The sequence below is a fragment of the Cupressus sempervirens genome, chromosome 11, assembly GCF_028749045.1.
Source record: "Cupressus sempervirens isolate cs-2001-9-10 chromosome 11, ASM2874904v1, whole genome shotgun sequence".
NCBI classification, from domain to species: domain Eukaryota; kingdom Viridiplantae; phylum Streptophyta; class Pinopsida; order Cupressales; family Cupressaceae; genus Cupressus; species Cupressus sempervirens.
In genome coordinates this window covers 306,281,340-306,308,382 of record NC_143128.1, presented here as the reverse complement: position 1 = coordinate 306,308,382, position 27,043 = coordinate 306,281,340, and positions in this window count along the sequence as shown.

The window sequence follows — 27,043 nt, the reverse complement described above, 5'->3', positions numbered from 1 at the left end:
AATGTAGTTTATTGAGAAAGGAATAAAGAGTTTGTTGTTTAGAATTCATTTATAGTTATTTGTTGTAGGCATGTTTCTTACAACTATTTGGCATTTTTCTTGTATGAAAATAAATTGAGTGAAGCCTAAACCCTATTTGGGATGATAATATGTTGGTTTAACTTTTCTTTGAATCCATTTCAAGCAATTGGATTCGATGTGTGGAGAAAGTTTGAATGGATTCTTTCAACATTGTCATAAAACCCTCATGGATAGAGTTGGTGTGAAAGTTTTGTGCATATCTTTGTTTCTAACCATTGAAAATTAATGGTCTTCTAGATTTGGTTAGTATTGTCAATTTACTTTAATGTGAATTTGTTTGAGACCAAAAGGTGTTATATTCTAGGAGAAATATGTTTTCCCTAGGTGGACTGGATATGCAAGTTTATTTATTTTTAATGATAGTAAATTTGAGGTTCATTACTGGGGTCATAACTATAAATTGCACACTTGGATTATTTTCAAATTTGAATATATTTTTGTGATCCTAATTCTCCACAAACACACTAGAATAATTTTATAAATTCAGTCTGGGTTGGAAGATATTCATGTTTGTGTACTGGTCTATAAAACTATCATCAAATTGACAGTCACAAGAATGAAAGAGTAGAATCTGAATATTGAAATTGACTAGATGGGTAAGGCATGAATAATTGATTGAAAGGAATTTAAAATATGTGATCAGACCTCTCAATGGTATTGTGTGTCATTGTGACAAGGAGGGAAAATAAGATGTAATGTTGGTAGATTTTGTTTGATGGACATATTTTGTCACAAACTAGACAACACTAATGATCGAGTGTAGATGTAACAGGGTATATGGCTGAAAGAGGAAATGAGGAAAAGGGGTAAGTGATCTATTGTTTATGAATGTTGTATAATTCAAGGATAGTAAAAATTTGATTGATTGAATAAAAGAATTAGGACAATGTGAGAAGACTAAAGGATGATGACAAAAAGTTGTTTGTTGCTAACAACATGTATATAATGCAGATAGATCAGAGTTATGGAATGATTGAAGACCAATGTGTGAAAAGTTAATGGAAGGTAAGTGCAAGATTGTATAAGGTATGACATCACCTCAAGAGATGTTGATTAGTTATTGTTTAAGAGTGATCCTAGGAGAGGGTTAAAGATGGTAAAGTTGATTGATTATGGAACATGATTTTGGTGACAATATGCCTCTAATATGTAGTAAATAATATTTTCAACATGAATATGTAAAGATGGTGGATTGGATAAAATGGATCATCGACGGATAAAAGGTTTTGGTAGATGCTCTGCATCAAATTGGTAGCAGAGCTCAGAAAAAGATCTAGGCTAAGCAAATGAAGATTGTCACATGGTTTTTGTTGATGAGTTTTGTGGTTGCCAGTGCATGTCCACTAGCTACAAATGGTCCTATCTATCAAAGGGCCATAGGAGATGATCTAGGGCTAGAGGAGATGGTCCAATTGGTCACCTATAGTGCTAGGGTGAGAGGCAAGGAAAGGACTCCTAGGTGAGGGACAAGTTGTTGGTGAGTGCAGCAACATTGGAGGGTGGACTTGAGTTTGGAGTAGTACATTGGAAGTAGCTTATGAACTCCATTATTGGGAGTCTAATTGAAGATTTGGTTCAACATAAACATAAAAAAAAAGACATGAAGGGGAAAAGTTGAATGACAAAGAAGATGGAGATGATTTCAATCTCTTTTTTAATATGTAGAAAGTTATATATACTATCATTGATTGAATATGTTGTTACTAATAAATGGTATCAAATTTATTGTAGACAGTGCAATCATAATAGTAGAAAATTGTTTTTTCATTAATTGTCATAGAATTTAAAGGCTGGTTATGTTTTCCTAATATTTTCAATGCCCATCTTCTTTTGAATTTTTTGGAGTTTGATCATTATATAGTCACAAGATAGTTGGGGATGAGTTTACTTTCTTAAATAGTACAAATAATTAGTTAAGTGCTGATATATTTTTATTTTCTTTTGATTGTTGTGTTACTTTTGGTGTGTTGACAAGATGGTTCCATTAAACTTGCTAATACAATTGTGTTAGTCTTGAGATATTTGGAGAAAGCCCCTTGGCTACCATCACAAGACTAGTGTGATCTTATTAGGTGTCTCATGCGATACAAGGATTAGATTTCTGCCAACTAGTTATCCCTTGTTCCTCACAAGTAGTCATTGCACACATCAAAAGTGGAAGAAGAATATGCTCATTTTCCATTTGTGCATACAAATCACATTTCTCCTTTGTTGAAATTCCTTAATGAACTTTGTGAGATCTCAAGGTTAAAATTTCTTGAACATTCTTTGCAATGTGTCTTATTACTACATATGGTATACATGATAAGAATTTTCTCCTATACTAGACTATAAAATATTTTCAGTGGCCTTATGGACTTTAAGTAGACAATTAATTTTTGAAGTCCTATATAGTATTTAGGAGATTGCTTCTAGAATTAGTTGCTCATGTTTTTGTATCAAAATACCTAGCTAAATTCAAAAACATTTTTGAACATTCTATACACTTTGGTGATATATTGTATCCCAATATGGTCTACTATTAGCAAATTTTAAGTGATGGCTACTTTGTATAGCATCATGATCTAGTCTGCTATCATTCTAGTGTCTAGGCCATCTCATTAGGATCAATTCATTTTAGGTGATCTGTATTTGTAGACTATCTTTTATTAAATATAAATTATATTTATTTGACCTACTTCATACTTGACTTGCTTTTGATTTGGATTTTTTACATAGCTTTTCTTTCATCAAATATTCAATGCATTTTTTTGTTAGCAGTTTCATCACTGGTAGTATTGTACAACTTGTTGAAAATGCTTAATGTATAGTTTGTTGCTAACAACATTTTTATAATGCATGAAAATCAAAATTATGGAATGATTGAAGACAAATGTGTGAAAAGTGAACTTTTGATCCACATCTTCATGGAAAATAGACAAGTGATGAGGTATGCTCTAGATACTTTGCTAATAATCTTGGTAGCATTATATATCTCAGGAGTGCAAGTTACATACTTGTTGGCCTACTTGCAGGCAAGCCAATAATGCCTGGACATATAGAGGTAATTATAAATTCAACGCATGGTTTTGTTTCTCTAGTTGATATTCTTTATTACAACATGCATAGATAGTAACCTATGTTTAAATAATTCTGTGAACTAACCGATCCAGGTTTATACGTTTACTTCTACATGCCATCTTGTGTGGAAATAAGTAGGATTTTATTTTGATTTACTTTTTCCCTCCTATATAGTGAGTCATGATTACTAAAGGTTGCCCAACACTATTTGGGTACAATTTATTGAACAAAATGGAAAATAATAGCAAGAGTTCTAATCTTATGACATCCTGGGAGGTTGTTTTTTATATATTCATCTATTTATAGTTGTATTCATATTTGTGTATGAAATACTAACTCCAAGTGGTACTTATTATTTTCTCATTTCATTGAGTTTGAAGCGTGTACGTATGTTGTACCAGCAACATGTCTTGTATGGTAGCAAAAACTCCTTAAGTTTCAGGTTATGATGCCCCTAATTGTCATAGCACAAAAACCAATTTAGGAGAGAATTTAGCAAAGAATTTAGAAATTTCCCTTGATTGTTGTACTACTTTTGGATTGTGTGAAACACAATGGATTTTTACAAAAAAAAGAGAAATTGTTCTTCATGATCTTCACCTCTATTTTTGTAAAACCACAAAAAGTTGGATAATTGTTTCCAATTTTTCTTGTGTCATTTGTGGTGAGTTTAGCCCACATTGTTGATATGATTTGTCTTAGATCTAGAGTCCATATAGTAGAATGATAACAAGCTTATAGACTTAATATTCTCTTACACTAATAACTGTTATCTAATTTTATTAATACTTTAAACTCATATTCATTATATTACATTGAAATCTAGTTTATTTATGGTTATTTATGTCTTATTGTTATTGTAGATATTATTTAATATAGATTGGGAATTTTGATAATAATCATTGCAACACTTTAATTATATAGTCCTAGAAGATGCATCTTTTCCAAATACATAGCATAATCAAATTAACTATTTTAAAACATATTGCAACAATAGGAAATAGTTGCTATGTAACACTTGTTATGATAATCATAAAACTAATTTTTCTTATATTTATATGGATTTTGAAATATTCTTATGAAATTCTCTTTTTGGATCTTCAAGTGTAATAGAATCAAATTTAGGATGGCAAGAAGTTTGATATGTTTCTGATTCGTCTCTTTATGCATAAATGTCCATTTGTTTCATGTTTTATAAAACAATTGTTTCTTATCCAAGCCATTTAATTTCCAACCTTTTAAATCTTTGCAAAGATAAAGTTGGAGTAGGAGAATTTTTCTTCTCAAAGGTGTCCTCTGAATGTAAAGAATCCATTCCATTGGAATGGATGCTTTACATTCAGAGGACACCTTTAAATGTTTCAAGACTTCAAACTTAGACTTGATTCAACATTTCTAGGACTAAACCACTCGGACATAACTCATTTTTTGTCAAATCTTCCAATCTCTCATGCCTTAGCATGGCTCTCCCTAGAGTACCTCTATCAATTTTCAATATTTTTCTTATTTTTCTCATGAATCAAGCTTTCTTCATTTGGGTACTTACTATTGTCAATGTTAGTAGTTGTCTTGTGATATTACTATCTTTGGTGCTTGATTTAGGACCCACTTTGTCATAAGCACTCATTAGATTCTTTACAATGCCATTTTTATTTGAATTATCTATCACATTCTTAGCCCAAGAATCTTCATGATAGGCCTCAATTTAAAATTCCCCATCCATTTCAACAAATAATTGGCATTGACCTATAATATTCAATTCTTCAAAGAATAATCTCCACATATGATTAACTTTTCTTTGACAAGTACGCTTGCTAATCTTGTTAGGCATTGATTTCAAAATATTAGTATCAATATCAATCAAATATTTTTGTTTTCTACAATGAATTCTAGAAGGTGTTATAATCTCTTCCATTCCCTCATAATTTTGAACATCAACATCAGGTTGAGTGTTTTGTGTACCTTGAACTGAAGATGATGTTCCTTGGCAATAAGATGCAAAAGATGGAATATCACCTACTTGATATGTTGATGATGTGCCTTCAACATGACATGATGGAGTGTGTACATCATCGGACCTAAAAAGTAATGTCTCTTCAACATGAGAGGATGATATGACTCCAACATTGGAAGATGGTTTAGCTTCACAATTCAATTGTCTTCTTGCACATAACAGTCTCATTCATTCTATTTGTCTTTCCAATTCTTCCTCTTTGTTTCTTTGTATCGACGGTTCTTGTTCCTCTTTGAAAGTCAATTCTTCATTATTGCTTTGAAATTTTCTTTGTTCACATAGTAATTTCATTTTATATCTTTTAATTTCCAAATATATCTCCCTTTCTTCCTTTGTTTGATTTTTTGGTTTCTTCATTGGCATGATGATGATTTCTATATGCTAAATTATTCAAACATTTGAATTCCTTACAATTTATAAATTACAAATCTTTCAAATACATATGAAAATTACAATTACTTCAATGAATACACAATATATATTAAACAACTTGCCAAATTTCTAACCATTTCCAAATAACAATTCATTCAAACATACAAATTTTAATGAATTCACTATATATTAAACAACATGTCAAATTATAATCAAATTTGTCTCTATATATCAACAAACAATATACCTTTTCTATAGAAAGAATATTCAAAAAGACTTCAAATAGTGTATCCAATGACTGAATTTGGTGTTTGCTAGCTTCAAAAAGTCTTCAAATAGCGTTTGCTAACTTCCAATAGCTTGGAACCCATGTTTTCTATCAAAACAATAGAATGCACAAGAAACAAAAAGAAGAATATGGATCAGTAGGTACCCAAACTTGCTTTATGACCATTTTTTGGTGATTTCACATAGTTCATATGCACCATAACACATACACACTATAAAGCGCATATGCATTATAAAGCACATACACACTATAGTGCATACACACTATGTGAAAATAAATTTTTCCCTAGCCCACCATCTCCCATCCCTTACTCTCTCTCTCTCTCTCGCTCTCCCTCTCCTACTCCCTCTCTCATCGTCTACTCTCTCTCACACTCTCTCTCTCCCATTCCCTACTCTCTCTCACTCATTCTCTCTCCTCTCCCATCTCCTACTCTCTCTCTTTCTCTCTCTCCTCTCCCACCCCCTACTCTCTCTCTCACTCTCCCTCTCCAACCTCCCACCTCCTTCTCTCTCTCTCTCTCCCCTCTCCCATCCCCTACTCTCTCTCTTTCCTCTCCCATCCCCTACTCTTTCTCACTCTCTCTCTCCTATCCCATACCCTACTCTCTCTCACTCTCTCTCCTCTCCCATCCCCTAATCTCTCTCTCACTATCCCTCTCCCACCACCTACTCTCTCTGCCATCCCCTACTCTCTCTCACTCTCTCTCTCCTCTTGCATTCCCTACTCTCTCTTTCTCTCTCTTTCCTCTCCCATCCCCTAATCTCTCTCTTTCTCTCCCTCTCCTACTCCCTCTCCCACCACCTACTCTCTCTCCCATCTCTCTCTCTCTCTCTCTCTCTCTCTCTCTCTCTCTCTCTCTCTCCCTCTCTCTCCCTCTCCCCCCCTCTCCCATCCCCCATTCTCTCTTTCACTCACAAACTCTCATCCTCCTATATCTCTCTCTCTTGCTCTCCCTCTCCCACTCCCTCTCCCATCACATACCCTCTCTCTCCCATCCCCTACTCTCTCTCTCTCTCTCATCCCCTTCTCTCTCTGCCACCCCCTCTCTCTCATAGTCTCACACTCTCTCTCATCCCCTAATCTCTCTTTTACACACACTCCCATCCCCTCTCTCCCTCCCTCTCCCATTCCCTCTCCCACTACCTTCTCTTTCTCTCCCATCTACTACTCTCTCTCTCTCTCTACCATACCCTACTCTCTAGATCTCTCACACACACTCCTCTTCCACTCCCTCTCCCACTGCCTATCTCCCTCTCTCCCTCTCTACTCTCTCTCTCTCTCTCCCATCCCCTACTCTCACTCTCTCTCTCCCATCCCATACTTTCTCTCACACTCTCTCCCATCCCATACTCTCACTCTCTCTCTCTCTCGCTCTCTCTCTCTCTCTCTCTCTCTCCCATCTCGTACTCTCTTTCTCCTTCTCCCATCCCATACCCTCTCTCTCTCTCTCTCTTATAGAAATTCCCATCCCTCCCTCTCTCTCCCTCTCCTATTTTCTAATCTCTCTCCCATCCCATACTCTCTCTCTACTCTCTCTATCTCCCCTCTCCTATCTCCTTCTCTCTCTCTTTCAAACACCCACACACTCCCATCCCCCCTCTCTCTCTCTCTCTCCTCTCCCATCCCCTACCCTATAGATCTCTCACACACACTTCCATCCCCCTCCCTCCCTCTCCCTCTCCCACTCCCTCTCAAACACCTATCACCCCCATCTCTCTCTCTCCCTCCCCCCTCTCCCTCTCCCTCTCCCTCTCCCTCTCCCACCACTTACTCTCTCTCTCCCCTCTCTCATCCCCTACTCTCTTTCACACACAAACACTTATCCCCCCCTCTCTCTCTCCTCTCCCATCCCTTACTCTCTCTCACTCGCTCTCCCTCTCCCACTCCCTCTCCCACGACCTACTCTCTCTCACTCTCACTCCCTCCCTCTCTACTCTCTCTCTACTACTCCTAACTCTCTCTCACATTCTCACACACACACTCTCTCTCTCTCTCACTTGCATAGATTCCCATCCTCCCTCTTTCTCTCCCTCTCCCACTCCCTCTCCCACTACCTACTCTCTCTCCCCCCCCTCTCCCATCGCCTACTCTCTCTCTTTCACACACACACACACACACACACACACACACACACACACACACACTCTCTCTCTCTCTCTCTCCCATCTCCCCTTCTCTCTCTCCTCTCCCATCCCCTACTCTCTCTCACACACACATTCTCATCATCCTCCTCCTCCTCTCTCTCTCTCTCTCTCTCTCTCTCTCTCTCTGTCCTTCCTATCCCTACTCTCACTCACTCACTCTCTCCAATCCCCTACTCTCTCTACCACCCCTTTCTCTCTCACTCTCACATTCTCTCCCATGCCCTACTCTCACTCTCTCTCTCTCTCTGCCATATTGTACCTTCTCTCTACCACCCCTTGCTCTCTCTCCCTCTCTCTCTCTCTCTCACACACACACACTCACATCCCCCCCCCTCTCTCTCTCCCTCTCCCTCTCCCACCACCTACTCTCTCCCCCATCCTCTACTCTCTCTCTCTCTCTCTCTCTCTCCCATCCCCTACTCTCTCTCTTTCATAAACACACACTCCCATCCCCCCTTTCTCTCTCTCCCATCCCCTACTCTCTAGATCTCTCTCACACACACTCCCATCCCCCCCCTCTCTCTCTCTCCCTCTCCCACTCCCTCTCCCACCACCTACTCTCTCTCTCTCTCCCCTACTCTCTCTCTACCACCCCTATTCTCTCTCACACTCTCTCGCATGCCCTACTCTCTCTTACACATGCTCCCATCCCCCTCTCTCTCCCTCTCTTACTCCCTCTCCTATTGCCTACTCTCTCTCTCCTCTCTCCCATCCCTTACTCTCTCTCTTTCACACACAAAAACACACACACACACAAACACTCTCCCATCCTCTCTCTCTCGTCTCTCATCTCCTACTCTCTCTCTCTCTCTCTCACTCCCATCCTCTTCTCTCTCTCTCACTCTCCCTCTCCCACTTTTTCTCCCACTGCCTACTCTCTTTGTCTACCCCATCCCCTACTCTCAATCTATCTCTCCCATCCCATACTCTCTCTTTTCCAACCCTACTCTCTTTATCACACTTCCTCTCTCTCCCATCACCTACTCTCTCTCTCCCCTCTCCCATCCCCTAATTTCTCTCTCTGGGACCCCTACTCTCTCTCACACTCTCACACTCTCTCCCATGCCCTACTCTCACACACACACACTCCCATCCTCATCTCTCTCTCTCTCCCTCTCTCACTCCCTCTCCCACTACCTACTCTCTCTCTATCTTTTCCATCCCCTACTCTCAATCTCTCTCCCATTCTGTATTCTCTCTACCACTCCTACTCTCTCTCTCTCTCACTCACTTTTTCTCTCTCCCATCTTGTACTCTCTCTGTAACTTCCTCTCTCTCGCATCCCCTAATCTCTCTCTCTCTCTCTCTCTCTCTCTCTCTCTCTCTCTCTACCTCTCTCCTTCCCTCTCAATGCACTATTTAGGTCTCAATAGTGCATGTGCACTAAAGAGTGTATACACTATTAAGACTCAAATTTAAAATTCTCTAAATAGCACGTGTGCACTATAGCACACATGTGTTATAGGGTGCATGTGCTATTCAAAGCTTTGCATTCTACCAAGCCTAAGGATTGGTTTTGTATTAGGATCCAACCCAAAGGTTTGGAGTCTATAAACTAGTTTGAGACATGTTTTAGTCCAAACATGCAAAAAATAATTGATTTTTCTTGTGTACTCTCCTTCAAGTTTCCTCATAGTTGAGCATCAATAAAATCAGGTTACATGACATTGAAGGTCTCTATGTTAGCTATATAGCCATATAATTTATTTTGAATGTATGTCCTTTTTTTGTCAAAAAAAAAATGTACTAATTGGGCTATAGATTTTAGCTCATTCATCAAATTTTTTAAAAACTTAGTTTTTTAGAAACTAGACTCCATTCTACACACTTTGAAAAAAAGAAGTTTTTATTTTATATTAGTTTTCAATCATTTCTACGGAGAGCACATAGATATTTCATGTTTTTGGGATGTGTCTCATGAAGAAATTCATTAAAAAAATACACATTATAAAATCACCCAAAACATCTAGGATAAACTATATAGTGTTAGGCAAGTTTTGACTAGACTAATTAAAGAATTTGAAAAATAAAGTTAAAATTTTAGTGGGGCCACACTTTGTACTGTGTTATGTTTTTTTGGAATGAATAGTACCACTTTCTATGAACCCCTTTTTGAGGACCTAAAACTAAACCATTTTGTAAAAAAAATTGTAGTTTAGAAACTAGATTCAAAGCACCACTACTTTGGTTTTTGTCATATCTTAAAATTTTGAGCATAACTATCTTCAAATTCTTGTTGAAGTTTAGAAATTGCTGATTTTATAAAAAAGGTGTCTCATTTTTTTGGAATTGAACTTTCCTTTTGGGTTCCCACTTCTTGGTTTTGTTGTCTTTAAGCTTAACTATTTCTACATTAGCCTTCTTATTTTCATCTTTCATTTTACGTGTAATGTCCTTTATGAATATACCAAAAAGTTTGCCAGCATCATTGTTAACTATTATGTTTCTCAAATTATAATTACTAATAACTTGAGAAATAATCTCTATACTGATTTTATCAATTTCCTCTTTAGAAGGAATTCTTAAATTTACATAATCAACTTTAGAAGATGTTAGACATACCTGATCTTCATCACAACCTTCATTATCTGAGAACACTTGTTGATGACATAATTGGTAGGCAATTCTATGGTTTATAATATCATTTTCAGGTTCTTCCAAATCAGAATCTACACAATCATCACACATGCTAACCATATTATAGCTCACATCATCATGACTTCTTTCTTCTTCTTCTTTCTCATCTTGTGCATTTTGATCTAAAGAAAATGACTAAGAAACCACACAATAATCTAAAGAGTGAGGTGATTAACATATAATGTACCATGGTATATCATCATTCATATTAATAGAACTCCTTTGTAGAGGATCTGGTATACCGTTATCTTTTATACTTTGGGTTTGGTTAGGAATTGTCTTACCATCTTTCCACCAAGTATTATAGGGGCAATTCTACATTCTTGGCTATCTATTTAAATGGTTATTATTCAATGGGGCCTTTTCACCAACATTAAGTTTTTGTGTGTTGAAAGTTGTTGGGTTCATCATTTTTAGCAAGTCCAACACTTGACCTATTGTGGGTTCTTTAGGATTCTTACCTATAGGATCTTTATCATTTTCTTTCCTATTTTTATTATGATTAAAAAACTTTGGGTCATCTCTCCCACCCAACTTACCCAATGCTTTTCTATTATTCTCAATATTTACTGCAAACTTGAAAACATCTCTTAGAGTTTTAGGCTCTTTATCCCTCAACTGATAAGCCATCTTGCTATCAAAAGAATTAAAGTATGTTGTAAGGCATACATCTTCATTCAATTTCATGACCTAGAATAATTTGTACATTCCCTTCTAGAATCTTACATTAAAATCAAATGTAGATTCATTAGGATTCTTCTCGATATTATTGAAATCATTCAACATAAAACCAACATTAGTATTGTCTCCATATTTCTCTTTGAACAACTTCTCCAAATCATTCTAGGAACTAATATAGTCATTTGGTAGCCTCCTAAACCAATCCTTAACATCCTCAATCAATAAATGTACAAACAATTTTATCACTACATCTTCATGTTCAACTTCAAAATCATTCAACATATCTATAAAAACTCTCAAGTGCTCCTCACTAGTAATAACATTATTTCTAGAAAACTTGAAAAGTTTGTCTCTTAGATCAAAAGATAAGGGACGAGGACAACAAAAAATACCTACAAATGATATTTGTCTATATTGTTTCATATATATAGGTTTCTTTTAGAAACCAATTGCATTGGATGTGCTTGCTATATTGGCTTGATTATGAGCAACATTTTGGGATTGTTGTATTTGAACATTAGGGATCTAAATGCTAGTAGTGGATGATGATACAGGGGAAAATTAAGACATAGCCTAACTAGAGATCACTAGTCCACAAGCAAGTGTAGAAGTTGCATCTTGGGTGGAAAAATTAGGCCATGAAGCTAAAGTAGAATTAGACTTGATGAATTGAATCTTTCTTTTGGTTTTCTTAGCTTAAGCCTCATTTTCAACCTTCTCAAGATTTTTTACCAAATCTTATTTCTCTTTTCTAGCCTTCTCTAGATCAAGATCTAGTTTAGACATGAGAGGATTTATAAATCTACTTTGTATAACTTGGTGCTTATTTATTTGTATTCCTATAGCTTTTCCCTTTCCTTTACTTGTGTCTTTCACAGTAGGTTCTATAGGGTCTACTTGGAAAAGCTTGTATGCTTAGACTTAAGAAATGACAAGTTCTCACCTCTAGCTCATAAGATTTTCTTGTTATAGAACCTTAGATATCAAACTCTCTATATCCCCAAACATGTTAGCATGAAGGACCGAGGTCCTTTCGTCTAATTTCTTGTTTTGTTCCTTTAAAGCAGCCAACCTCCTAAGCATGTATCTCTTTCAATAATAGAATTTAGGGCAGCTTTCTCTCTTTCCTTTTCTAAATGAGAATGTTTAGCTTCTTCTTTTGCAACCTATTTCTTCAAAACATTTATTTCAAAGTATACTTCTTTTAGATCTACAGAAGTGGCCTCTAAATCAGTAGGATCATCTAGATCTATAAGGTTTGTTTCCTCATATGGAACTGGTCTAGGATTAAAAGGATTCTCCATTGCACTATTATATTGTAACCTATAATTTACTTCATGTAACACATCTAGTCTATGGAATGCATATTCCATTGGGGACATACTCTTATCCTAATAAGCCCTTTCATCTTATAATGGGGTATTCAATACTCCTAAGAATCTAGTATTTTATGATTTAGAGCTTAATGAAGAAAATTCTCTCCCTACCAATAGTTGATATTGAGAGTTTACTAAAGCACTACCCCTTGGTTTCCAAGTGGGATTTACATTAGTTTTGTTTTTTTTTCTAGTTCTTTCTACCACTTTGGGGTAGATTAGTGCACAATTGTATATCAAGATTGGCTCTTGTATAGCCTCTTGTATTTTTCCTCTTGACAACCATTGTTTACTACTTATCAAATATGCACTAGCTTCAAAATATTGATCAAGTCACCACCCTATTTTAGGGAAAATATAAAAATAAAAAATCTTTTCAATTCAAGGGTAAACAACAAGAAAAAATGAAATAACTTGAAACATAGAGGAACCAATCAAAAAAAACATATGACTACAACTCTTGCTTAATAGATAAGACACTTTATAAGGGCTATATACGTTAGCATACATCTATGGTACTTGGGTTTTTTTTATCTCTTTCATTTTAAATTCTCAAGATTTGACACTAAAAAAATCCTCTATAACCATGAGCAATACTGAACAGATCTGACAAACACATATACACCAAGACCAAAGAAACTATAGTACTTCTTACACACAAGTGTGTGTCAACCAAATCTCAAGTAGAGTTGCCATTTTTTGGTGTTCTTCAACTATTAGGAACCAAAATACTCAATACCATGATAATAAAATCACACATAATCGAAGGATCAACTACTTCCTATAAATAATTACATGTGGTTTTTATCTAGACCCAACTTCAACAAAATCAAATAGATTTTCTACTCTTTAGACTCTATAGAACCAAGGTGGGTATACCTAAGGGATGGAAGATTTTAAATCTAATATCACATGCATATTTGGTTCATTCCATGATATTCTACCACAACACACATCCCTTAAAGTAGATTTGGTCACAATTCTTCTTAGGTTTAAAAGTACTTTTGGCAACTTAGTGGCTACCTAAAACTCAGAGATTAAATACAAATAAGTGTTGACCAACATTGATATTCTTCAAATAGTAAGGTAAAATTGATTTTGAACTTAAGCTTGATGCTTGTTCATGACCTTTCATCTACAAACCACATCAACAGATTAGTGCTTGATCCATTGGGACTCAGAGTTCATTTAATTTCTAGATCTAATTAATTGCATTACAATCAATATTATCAACAATTCTCATTGAAACTTATTCTTATAGACATCCTTCCTATTACCATGGAAATCCTATCAATCTCATTGAAGCATTTACTTAATTCATTGAATTAAAAGCAATAGTGAATTGACATACAATTTGATTTAATTGCATTCAATTGAATAAGCCTTACTCATACAACATCAACATAACAAGGTAATAAAATGGAGACAAGATTCAACAAGAACCAATATGGGGACAATTAATCTTTGTATTAATTTCCTTTGAAAGTTGTATACAATTGAACAAGGCTAAGAATGAATCAAGACAAAACATCCGAATCTTGCCAAGTTAAAGTATTCTCATAAAATTTGCAGAGAAAACATATCACAAAGTATACATCAAGAAGACTGGACTGAACAAGTTTAACAAAAGACTAAAATATGCAATAACTTGGACTCTTTCTCTAGCCCTAGGATCTCACTTATATAGTGTGAGATGCAACAAGATTTAGGCATAGAGAATTGATAGCTATTGTTTAGACAAAAGATATTTACATCTATTGCTATCCAAAAAAAAAATTATGCAATAGAAAAAATTTACATCAAAGTATTCTCTTGGTGGACCCATTTTCTATTACATATCTAAATGCTATGAATTCCATGATTAGCTTTGTGCTATTTTGAATCCTTGGAGTATGTAGCCATCAGGTTTGCCAATGGTGTATCTAGTTTTGATGTTTGTTAGTTTATTTCAACTTGGGAATCTCCATTGGCATCATCATGAACTATTAGGATAACAGTTATTTCTAAATCTTTAGCTACCACATCATTAATTTGGTCCTCTAGACTAGCAGTCATAATTGGTTGTTCTATTTCTATTGTTGAGGATGATTGTTCTACTTTGCTTTCTTCTTATGAGATATCAATTATTTAATCACCTTCCTATCCCACACCCTCTTCTTCTATTGCCACATTTTTTGAAGACAAAAGTTCTTCCTTCCACTTTTTGAAAATAGTATCATCAGGCCAATCAAAATTTAGGATCTCCTGCTACTTTTTTATTACAAAGCCTCCTATTTGCTCTATTTCAGAAAAAAATTTCTAATAGTATTATAAAACAACTGTACTTTGACAAATTCTTCATTAGTCATTGCCCATAGTACATGCCCCTTTTCATTTATAACCTTGTTCATTGTGTGGCATAACAACTCATCTAATTCCTTTTCCCATTCTTCCTTTTCTCTTATTATGTTAATATTTTTAAGTGCACTAGGAAAGAGATAAAACTTTTCTACTATATACTAAGAAGGACAAATCATGATTCTTTTTTTAATAGAAACCTTTTTTTCACCAAATTCTATCAGATCATTAACTATATCAAAAAAAATTTCTATTTGATGACATGACAAATTGATGATAGAGATACGCATAGAAGTAACATCATTATCCCTTTCCTTCCATTTTTTCTCTATAGGCTTCAATGTATCTTCATGTCTCCTTATTTCATCCCACATCTCTAGGACTCCTACCAACTAATCATAGAAAGTTGGCCAATCAATTTTGACTACTAAGTACAAAATTGTTTTCCTAAGTTTTTCTTCATATTGATTATTTAATTCAACATGCATTTCCCATAGTTTTTTTTTTTGAATGGTAATTCAACAATTAGGTAGATTTGAATGGCTCAATTTGGGGGTGAGGATATACAGTCCTTGGTCTGCTGGGCTCTCCCACTTTCCTCTTTCTGAGCTATTTGTCCATCTGGGATATCTGATTCTCCAATAGTTATATCCTTTTTCCTCTTTCCTCATATGCCTTATGTATTTCTTCAAACTTGGCATTGAGCTCTAGGAATTTACTCTTTTCTTTCCTAGCTACCAAACTCCCAAAAGATAGCATTTCTTGAGCCATTTTAGTGACCTCTTTGTAGAAGCTAAGAAAACCAACTTCATAGATCACCAAGAACACTTGTATGCAAATATCCTACAATGAAGAGAAACTAGAAAATGAAAAAGAAGAGCTTGGAAATTCTCAACGAAGTGAGAGAAAAATGTATTGCTAGTTATAAAAAATGAAAAGTACAAAGGTTCAACCTTAAAGGTGAACAAAACCATAAAGGGAAAGAAAACTAGGTTTGTGCATTATAATTAATATAAAATATTAATTATATGCACCTAAAAGCAAGCTTAAGAACTAGAGTAATAAACCACTTAATTAACTAAATCAAGATGATCTAATTGATAAGAAAAACAAAATAATTACTCTAACACCCCCCCTAAGCGAAGTTTAGGAGGAAGCTAACCTAGCAAAGCTATGATAGTAGGAAAATTGGTCCTGGCATCAAGGCCTGATTAGGTACCTACAAGGAAATCTTTATAAACTGGAGATAAAGGAGAAAATGAAGTGGGGAAAACCCCTCTCTAAAAAGAGATGAAAAAAAAAGAGAAAGAAAATGGCTCAAGAGACTCTCTCAAAACCATAAACAAATCCCCCATGAGAAAGAGATGAGACATCAAAGCACCGCTAGAATGATGAAGCCCCTATAGAAATGAATGAACCAATGGAATTCCAATGTAGAAGAAACAAGGGCACAAAAAAATGAAACCACTTAATGACAGGAAGGCTTAACTGGTGCTCAAAGGAGTAGAAATGAGGATCCTAAAAAGGAATCCCTAATGTAGGTGTACTCACACTATCATGAAAGAGAAGATGAATGTCCTTTATAGAATCTGTAACAAGTGCTCTTGAAGGTTCAATGAGTGGAGCTAAAGGGTTTGGTAGAGTTGAAGAATAAAAGACTTCAATAGGATGTGGTGTGATGATCTTAGGAACAATACAAAGGTTCAAGTGTCCTGACTGCACCACATGATGCTCTCGCAAAAGAGAAGAATTATGCTCTGATGATGGATATGGTGGACCAAGTTGTGAGAAGGTGTAGAGATGGGTGGTATGATCAACTATCCCTATAGCAATAAGGCCTCCTATTGCACTATCCAGAATGTAGACTGGATCTGTAGTGAACTCGACTATCTTCCCTGATACACTATGTGTAATTTGATACATCAAGAGAAGGTTTGCAGAGAGAGATAGAACATACAATACATCATTGAATGTGCCACCCTGAATGTGAACTAAACCTTTCCCACAAAATGTTAGAGCAGCGTTATTCCCCATGAGAAAATGAGGAATGGGAGAAGCTTCAATAGAGAAGACCCCTTGAGAAGATGCCATATGGTGAGAAGCACTTGAATCTAGTATCCAAGGGACCTGGGAAGGGGATCCAATGGAAGCCCATAATGCATGACTCTATCCAAAATCTAGTGAAGATGTTGAAGAGGTGGAAGAAGACTAAAAGGTAGACCCTTGTGAGGTAGAAGAGGATGGGGATGAAATAGAGCTCTTTTGAAGAAGGGCTTACAAATCTGCAATCTATTTCTGATAGCCATCAAATCTTTTTTGAATACAATGTGCCTCATCATGAGCTCCTTTCCAACAATAGGGATATGAAGTAGCCTCAATCTTCATTTTCTCCTTCTTAGAAGAAGAGGATGGCCTAGTAGAGTGCTGAGAAGAGGAATTAGATATCTGCTTTGGCTTCTACTCCTATGTATCCTTGACAAGTAATGCCTATGATGGTGAGCCTGTAAGTGAATCCATCTGAGTGATCTTGGACTACTCACGAGTTAACCTATCAAAGAATATATCAAAAGAAGGTATCTGATGTCTATTACCCAAGGCATCCATAGTGGAGTGGAAGTGGAAGAAAATATTTGATACTATCGTTGCAACTTTGAGAGTATTAATAAAAACACTCATCATCTATTTTGGTTTTATCACATCCCTGCAAGACCGTGCATAGAGATTTGATCTTCATCAAGAAGTCCTCAATGGTGGGGAAATTGGTAGGTGTTAAAAAATTCAACTTTGCATCAAGCTATAGTGCCCATAACTCATTCACTGTGCCAAACAAATTTTGGAATTTGGTCCAAATAGCCAATGGAGTGGTCAAACCATCCAAGTAAAATAGTAGACTATCTGATATGTTTTGTGCAATTAATCCCATGGCTTCATCCATTTTGTTTCTATGTTGAAGAACCTCAAAAGGGCACTACAAAGTAGGTTGGTTCACATCTAGACATGACCATAAGCCTCTTGACATGAGAAGCCTAGTCATCTATGTCTTCCAAGTGTGATAGTTGTGTGGCATGAGCCAGGTCACAGAAGGATTTGACATTGAGAGAAAGAAAAAAACATAAGTAGAAGGGTCTTATTCTGAATTAAATTACAGAATAGAAAATTCTCCCCCCCACAAAAAAAATCTCCCCCAAAACCAAAGCAACAACTATTGAAAAACACAAAAATTGAGAAAAGAACCTAGAATTCAAATGTAGAGAACAGGAAAATAGAAGCCTCTACTTCAACACTAAAATTGGAAGCTCAAACAAACTTAGAATCAAACAAAACTAGCACCATTGTCTCCGTCTCTAATTAGCTTTTCGGTGCTTCTTTCAGATCACAAAAATATGTCTGTATGCTTAAGTTATGGGCAAAAAATTGATTACAAGTCCAAAAAAGGAGCTCACTAGAAAAATAGAAACTAGGGAAAAAATTTGATGGCCATACAGACGTCAAATGGACATCCCTGGCAAAAAAATTTGGTCGCCAATTCGCTAACATCAGCAGCCAAAATTTGACATCATCATGCTAGAAAATAACGTGAGAGGGGTCTTGGGGTGATGATGTCAGCTAGTATAATGATGACATCATGCAAAAAGAGATGACATGAGCTGGTACATTGATGATGTTAGGCCAAAAAAAGCTAATGTAGGCTACTAGAATGTGATGTTAGAGGTGGGTTTTCAAGTGGTGGCATAGAAGTAGAGGAAACTAGTAGAGGTGGCACATTTTGGTGTCGCCGCTGGTGGGTGTGGTGGATGGGTGGCCCACTAGCGGTGCTAACCTATAGCTTCCTGCAAGAAGCACTCGAATTGACCTGTAAATGGCCTTCCAGATCCAATGGTGGTGTTTGTTTGGGCCCATAGTGCCCTAAGAGGAGGACCCTTGTTCTAACTATTTTGTTGCTTGAGAGGAGGACCTTTGTTCTAACCTTTGTCTCTCAAGGGCATCAATGTCAGATGGACTCTTTGATCCTAGCCATTTGTAAGGGAGAATGTGATGTATATTTTTAGCCACAATGTATCCAACCCTCCTCTATAGTGTGTACTAGCCTAGAGTCATGACCATCCTAGTCCTCAACATATTTATTTGAATATGCTCTAGCTAAGATAACCTTCTTCTCATTTAAGGTTTGCATTATCATAGAAAAAAATTTCATTAGAGCATTCATTTTGGCTCCCCAATATTTCTTATCTACCAGGGGGTTATAGTCAAGCTCAAAAGCATTAATAAATTCCAAAATTTTACTAAAACTACCCATTTTTCTTTTCTAACCTCTTGTTCTTAAAGTGAAAATACATTTCTAATTATATCTTCTGAGAAATACATAGTTTATACAAGAACCTTAGCTTTAGTTCTCTCCTTAAGGAGGTCATTAAATCCCTCTAGATCAATGTATCTAGGATGGGATTGGTCCATTTGATATTTATCCAAAATATATTCTTGTAGAGAGAAAAATACAAAGCCCAAGCCCTAGGATTGAGGTATTTTTTGTTAGAGGCTCTGGGGTGTTTGGCGTAACTAGAGGAAGTGACCCAATTTTAACAATATGTTGTTGCAATGATCTTGCCCTCAAGTATACCCTTTATGCATCATACCTTGCTTGAAATTCTTCCATATCAATTTTCTCATGGTCTTCCTTGTTGGGGTTGAGCTTAAATACTTCACTGATTAGGGCAGGTGAAACCCTAAAGAGGTTGTCTCATGTATGGATTTTTACAATTCTAGTAATGGGGTCATATCTCTTGGCCATGTCAATTAACAAATCATTGTCAAAGAATGCCTTAGGAATCACCAATTTTCCAATGTCAAATTGCCATACATTGCTCAATGGGGTGTCCAAATTGCATTTTGCAAACCTTTTTTTGAACAATTCCATACCACCCACTGAAACTTGCACGTCTCTTACCCAATTGACCCTATCATAGAAACCCTCACCTATAGCAAACCTAAGGTTTTTAGGGATGAGTTCAATACCTTTTGTTAATTCATTCACAGATAGAAGCATTTCTTCAAGAAAATCATCATGAATAGATCTTTTTAGGTAATCTTTCTGGCCAAAAAATTCCTTTTAGGGAGGCATCTTTAATTTAGCTTAGCAAAATTTTAATTTTTTTTCAAGTTTTCAAGAGTTATAGACCACTTACCCACTAATTTCTACTTCCTCTTCTTTGTGAATTATTTTTTAGATAACTAAAATCCTCATAGAATCTCATGCCCTAACTCTTGAAACCCTCGTGCTCTAAAAAAATTGCGATTGTGTGGCTCAATAATGGTGAATTTGAAAGTTATTCCATAGCATTAAGGTCACACGAAGTAGTCCTGATTAGAATTAATGTCTTTAATAGTCACTTTTATGTTGTGCCACAAATTTGAATTTCATTCATCGATCACACAACATTTGATGACCTTATTTGAAAATAAAAAGCTGCTTTAAAGTTTTGAAGTCCCTGTCATGTGTCAAGTAGGCACTTCCTTGCTTTGCTTAAAGCTTGAGCATTTTCTTAATGCAGCGAAGCATTGATTATTGATCTTCTAAAGACCTACTATCATGGAAAATCACTATACTTTGCAAGTAAACATCTTAAGAATGCAACCCCACTGGTACACTCATCTCTAGCCTGGTAGATACATGTCACAATTTACCAATTACCATGCTCCATTTCATGACCCCTTTCCACCCTAGCCTGACTCAAAAACTCTTCTTTACAACAAGTCCCACCTTGCCACATGGCAGCATGACACTTCCTTGCTTTTCTTAAAATTTAGTCAAGTTGATAATGTGGGTAAGCTATCCATTGATCTTACCAAGATCAAATAGTGTTACAAAATTGTGTCTTTGTAAAACTAGTCATCCAGACTAACCAATAGAATGTTTCTCCTTTTGCCAACATGTCTAACAAATGCCACTATATAGATTGCATTATTTCCTTTAAAAAAAAAAAAGCATCCATGACATCATCATATGCCACATGTCTTGTTGGTGCTTTCCGACATTATTTAAATGTAAAGTATTGTCTTATAGCGGTAATGCATTGCCTATTGATCTTGAAAAGACCAATGATATACAACTTGTTCCTTTTGAATTTCATGAGATACCCTTTGTGATGTCATCAAGGATAGGTGTCACCAAGGTGCTTGCCCACTTTGGTTAAAATCCTCACATCTCTTTAAAATAGTAATGTGCCCACCATTGACCTTCCCAAGATCAACAACTCAATGATATGTCAATAAAAACAACATTAATATTTGGCTTAACTAATAATATTGCAAGAAACTAGAATGTGTAGTTGATAGGTACTAACAACTTTGAAAAGGATCTGATGAAAAACTAACAAGTTGTGACAAGTTTTATTCTTTGCAGTGCGGTCAAGACCCATTGTTAGCAAGTGCTACATGGCATGTAGGTACTTGCCCGCTTTACTTAAAGACCATGCATCTTCCCAATGCAAGCATGCACTAACCATTGATTGTGGAAAGATCGACGACTGATCAAAAAAAACTACTAAAGTTAAGATGCTTCAAATAAAATGTACAGAAAGGTAATTGTGGTTAGGGCTAGCTTAACAATAAAAAGGTTAATTTCACATAAAATAATAACGTAATGTTTATGAAAAAGAAAAACTTAGGATAAGCATGTCCCATAGAATTTGGAAAAGAAAATCATATTTAATTATCTTTTTTAAAAGCTAGGTTAGATAAAGATAGGTTTAAAAGACCTCTAGGAATTTTGAACTAGGGTTTCAACAATTAATAAAAAATTTCAAATAACAACCCTAGGGTTTTTCACTGTGAGGGACAAAATATCATAAAGGGTGAAAAATTAGGCCAACAGAAGGGAAGAGTACACTATATTTTATTAGGGAGAATCAAATTTTGAAGGGGCCCCAAAACCCTTTATAAGATGATTTTTAAGGGGATTTAGAACTCAACTAAGATGACATGTTGCAAGAGATAAGGCATTCTATACAACAAACCAAAACTAAAAGACAATAAAAACTAATAAATAATATCTAGCAATGCTCCAGCTATAGATAAATTAGAACATAAGCCCAAAGACTCACATCAAAGAGCCAATCCCTCAAGCAAGGAGATCCTTGGAGTTTTGGAAGGCTCCCCAATATTGTACATTGGGTTTTAACAAGACTCCCAAAACCATAAACAAAAACTAACTCACAATATGATCATAATAAAACTAGCTAAAAATATAGGGTTTTGGAAAGATACCTAGACCACCTTTGGTTTTGGCTTGGTCTACACAACCACATAAAGGGTATTAAAGGGCTCTCGAAACCTTGAAGGGGCAATTAAGGTACCCCAAACTAAAACAAACAAACTCAAAGAAGAAACCATTGAAGAGATAGATGAAACTTAGACAACATCCCAAGCCAAAAGAGGGAGAAGACAGAGGTGTTTTATCAAGGATTCCAAAATCTTCAAGAAGAATTCTAAAAGAAAATCCATACCCAACCACCTGAAAAATCCAATCAATGCCTAACCACAAAGTACCATATCAACAACCAAACTCCTTTTTGCATCCATAGGAAAGGATTAGACCTCTATAGGAATATGAGAGATGAGGCCAAACTAAAGAGACAAGGCTCTCCAAACTAGCAATTTGGGCATTAAGATAGAAACAAGGACCAACGAGATCCCAACTCTAAGGCACAATATTTCCAAAGAAACTCCTTTACACCTCTATATAAAAGGTCCCCACCTCTAGAGGACAACAAGAGATGAGGTCCAATAGATGAGACGATAGAGCAGATAAAATCCTTGCAACCAAACAATCCCATCTACAAGAAAACTACAAAGAGTACCAATCAACCTAAAACCTCTAGCCATTCTCCACCTCCATAGAACAAATTGTCACCTCTATTGTGAAATGAGAAAGAGTCCAAGAAAAGTACCCCAAGAGCCAATCCCATAGTGAAGCCACAATTGGAAACCCCACCCCAATAGGGTCAAGACTTTGCCTCTATAGAAGTCTAGTTCGGAGGAGTCCAACCTCACACAAAACAAAACAATGAGAACCACCAAAAAAATTAAAGGGAAAACACAACCCGGCAAAAACAAAGACCAAGCCCTTGAAAATTGTGAACACTAGACCCATAAGCAACAAGAAAATGAGAAACAAAACAAAATAATGAGAAGTGCCAAAAAGATGAAAGGGTAAACACAACCTCCTAAAAAATGCCAAAAAAAGAAGACCAAGCCCTTGAAATTTGTGAGCACTAGATCTAGACACAAGAAAAAAAGGAGAAACAAAAGTACTAGCACACACCAAAAGACACAAAACACTAGAAACAATACCTAGAAGAAAAAAAAAACACAAGCCGAAGCCATTGGAAAAGAACACCCACAAAAACAAAAAACAAAAAGAAGAAGAGGAGAAACAAACTAAACCCTCATTGCCAAAAGCATAAACAATGTCAAGCTAAAGAAAGAACCATAACCCATAGACCAAATGAACAAAGCACTAAAACCAACAACAAAACTCCAAACAAATAGGAAAATGTAAAATATCACCATAAAAAGACCAAAATAGAGACATGCCAACAACCAAGAGCAAGGCATACGAAAGGAAGACAAGAGGGCATCAACCCCAACAATGGCAGGAAGTGCAAGAACCATATTAAAAGAGGAAAAAAATATTATCCACCCATAGGGACCCCACACAAGGGCAAAGGCCAATTATTGACTAACAACCCAAACAACCTACACCAAATGTAGGAACACTAGGGGCCCATTTGGCTGCAAGAATATAAAAATGGGAATAGGAATACCTATTCTAGAATACTTATTCTCGATTAAAAAATGGGGTTACATATTCCTATTCTTGTTTGGTCACCCAGAATTTGTTCCAGAATTCATGGACTCAAAAATTTATATTTTCTAAAATTAAAAAATAGGAATAGGAATATGTATTCCAATTCCACCTATTTAGTTGGAATAGAAAATCCTCATTTTTGAGCCAAAATTAGAATACATATTTCAATTTTATTCCTATTCCAATTCTCATTTGGTGCATCCAAACAAAGAATTCAAAATTTTAAGAATATACATATGCCTATTCTACTTGTATTCCTTTGCCAAACAGGCCCTAAGGAATATAGCACAAACTCCCTCACCCAAACTGAAATTAACCAATGCTCCAAATATCTATCACCTTCTAACTTTCCATCAAATATTCAGTACAATTCTAGACTTTCATAATCTGAATAACTGATAGAAAACTTTTTTAAAAACTACAGTTTTACCAATAAACATAACAATTATCTATTAAAATTCATAAATTTCCTTGTATAGTGTAACACACAACTTTGCTATATAGATACATATAGCCTTGTATATCAGAATACATCTTTATTCATATAAATATAATATGGAGGCGGCACAACATATCAAGAAGTTCATGGCACTCATTTTTATGTTACTCATCTTAGCAGGCACTAAAATGGTGGAGGCAGATGATTGCAGCTGCACACAATGTGGAAACAAAGTGTTTTGTTGCGATGAGGGTGAAGTTGTCCCTGTTAATAACGTTGTGGAGTCTAGTAGTCTTTGCAACAAAACACTTTGTCTCCACCATCTTAGCGCCTCCTAAGATGAGCAGTCCAAACATAAAAATAAGTGCGATGAACTTCTTGAAACGCCCACCATACTGAGCTGCCCCTTTCTTTCCCTTCCCTTCATGATTTCTATCTGCATTGATAAAAGATATTGAAGCTCTACTGATGATTATATAGCTGCAGTTGGCCGTTTTCATGAATCCATTTCGCCAAGAAATACGACACATTTTATCGAATTCCTTCAATGTTATGTTGACTTTGTGTAAACATGCATGCCGCAACCGGAATTTCCTAGGGTTCATGCCCACAGCTTCTTCGTCAGCCCCTCTAAGATACAACAATTTTGTATGGGATTTATCAATCTATGTTTTTCAATTAAAAATAAATTAGTGGCTTAAAAATACGATTGTGTCTTTTTCTGAGTCCAATTTATTGACTGGTATTTCATTATCTCATTACAATCTGCCCCTTTCATTAGTTTATTATTTCATTATCATCATCATGATCTGCCCTTTCTTTTCCTGCATTTCTATGATCTGTATAAATAAAAAATGAAGCCTGAAGCTGATTTACTAATCTTTCACGTAGGCAGTTTCTTCGTTAACGCCGCTCACACACATTATCAACAATTTGTATGGGAGATATTATAATCTATTTTTTGTTTTATTTAAAAGATTATGTGCGTAAAAAATATCTTGTATCCTCACTAGATTATGTGCTTAAAAAATACCAATCCATTTTTTGTTTTATAAAAAAGATTATGTGCTTCAAAATGCAATTATTAGTTTGTCTTCTTCCAATAAGCTAGTAGAAACATTAAACATGACTTAGACATTTATTTTAATTCAAATGGCCGCATCCTCTACGCCTCTCGTGTCCTCTGCGCCTGCGTCCGCATCTACCTCTGTGCCGACGCTTGGGCGGGGCTCTTCCATATGTGTGGGGATTGCTAGGTCAGTCCCAGTTTGTGCTTCCTCTATTCCAGCGTTGTCCTTCTGTGATGTCCTAGTTGGTGCTCATATCCCATCCACTGCCTATGGGCCTGGTTTTGGTGGCTTTGCTCCTGTTGGGATGGCGTCTCTGTCACGTGGTGGTGGGGGTAGGTTGGCTATCTCTTATGCTGATGTTGCAGCTTATGAGGACGACATCATCCCAGTTTTACATTCAAGTTCCAGGATGCTATTTTAGTCGCTGTTTGCAACTCGATCATGATGGATTTAGATTTTGAAGTTGCTGATGAGATATCCACTCATGTGGATGATTTCTCCTCCACCACTGCTATCTTTTGGTTCAAGCATTTCTGGCCCTCTCTATCAAACCTGCATGCTTGGATCTCCCATGTTTGGGAGCCCTTCATTTCAGATGAGGTCCAGATCTACCTTGTGGCTCAGGGCTTTTTCATTGTGAAGTTCGCCCCTACTGAAGATAGAAATGCAATCTTGCGCCATGGTTTCTCATGGGGGAGAAGTTCCCCTTGATGGCCAAACCCTAGTATATGGATTTTGACCCAATGACTAAGTCCTTCAATAAAATCCCACTATGGGTTAGGCTGCAAAATCTCGCCCTTCACCTTTGGTTGGATTCTGTCTTGGAGGCGGTGGAGAAGGCCCTTGAGGATTTCTTATGGGTTGATACAGCGTCATCCAATGTGTTTCGAACAATGTATGCTTGCATTCTTGTGAAGATTGATGTCTCCAAGGGACTCCTCGAAAAGATTAAGCTAGTTACCCCTCTTGACTCTTGGATTTAGATGCTTGATTATGAGGGCATCCCCTTTCGATGTAGGAAATGCCACAAGACTGGTCACCTCGCTGCCTGCTGCTACTCTAATAAACTCAGAGCGAAGAAGTCACCCTCTTGGTGGAAAGGGGTTTTAGACGATCACTACATAGTTCAGAAGGTCCCCCCCATTGGGGAAGATTGCTTGCCCCAGGACTCTTTGGTGGTAGACTTGTTTGGTGTTGTTGCTACCCTATCAGTGGTGCCCTCTTCTATTCTCCCTCCTTTGATTTATGTGGTGGTGACCTCTTCAGTTCTCCCTCATTTGGATTCTGTTAGTGGTGATGGCACCTCTCTCATGGTTTTGTCCTTGAATGTTGTTGATGTTTCTACCATGATCTAGTGTCCCTCACGGGCTATGGGGGTTTTGGGGGATGGTTGTGGTGCTGATGACTTTGCTTGGCAGAAAGTTGCTAGTTTCATGGAGGATGGATGGACAACTGTAAAAGGGAAAAAAGTCAAGCCCTCCACCCCAACTTTTGATATGGCATTATATTCTAAAAAGGTGGGACGAAAGGAAAATCTTGAGTCCTTGTCCTGCATTGGCTCTCTTGGCTTTTTTGGCCTACTATTCATTGTAGTTATTCATGGTTAGGGACGTAATGTATATCCTTTTCTAACCATAGGTGCCTAGTCAAAACCTAGTGTAGTGGCTGAGTTGT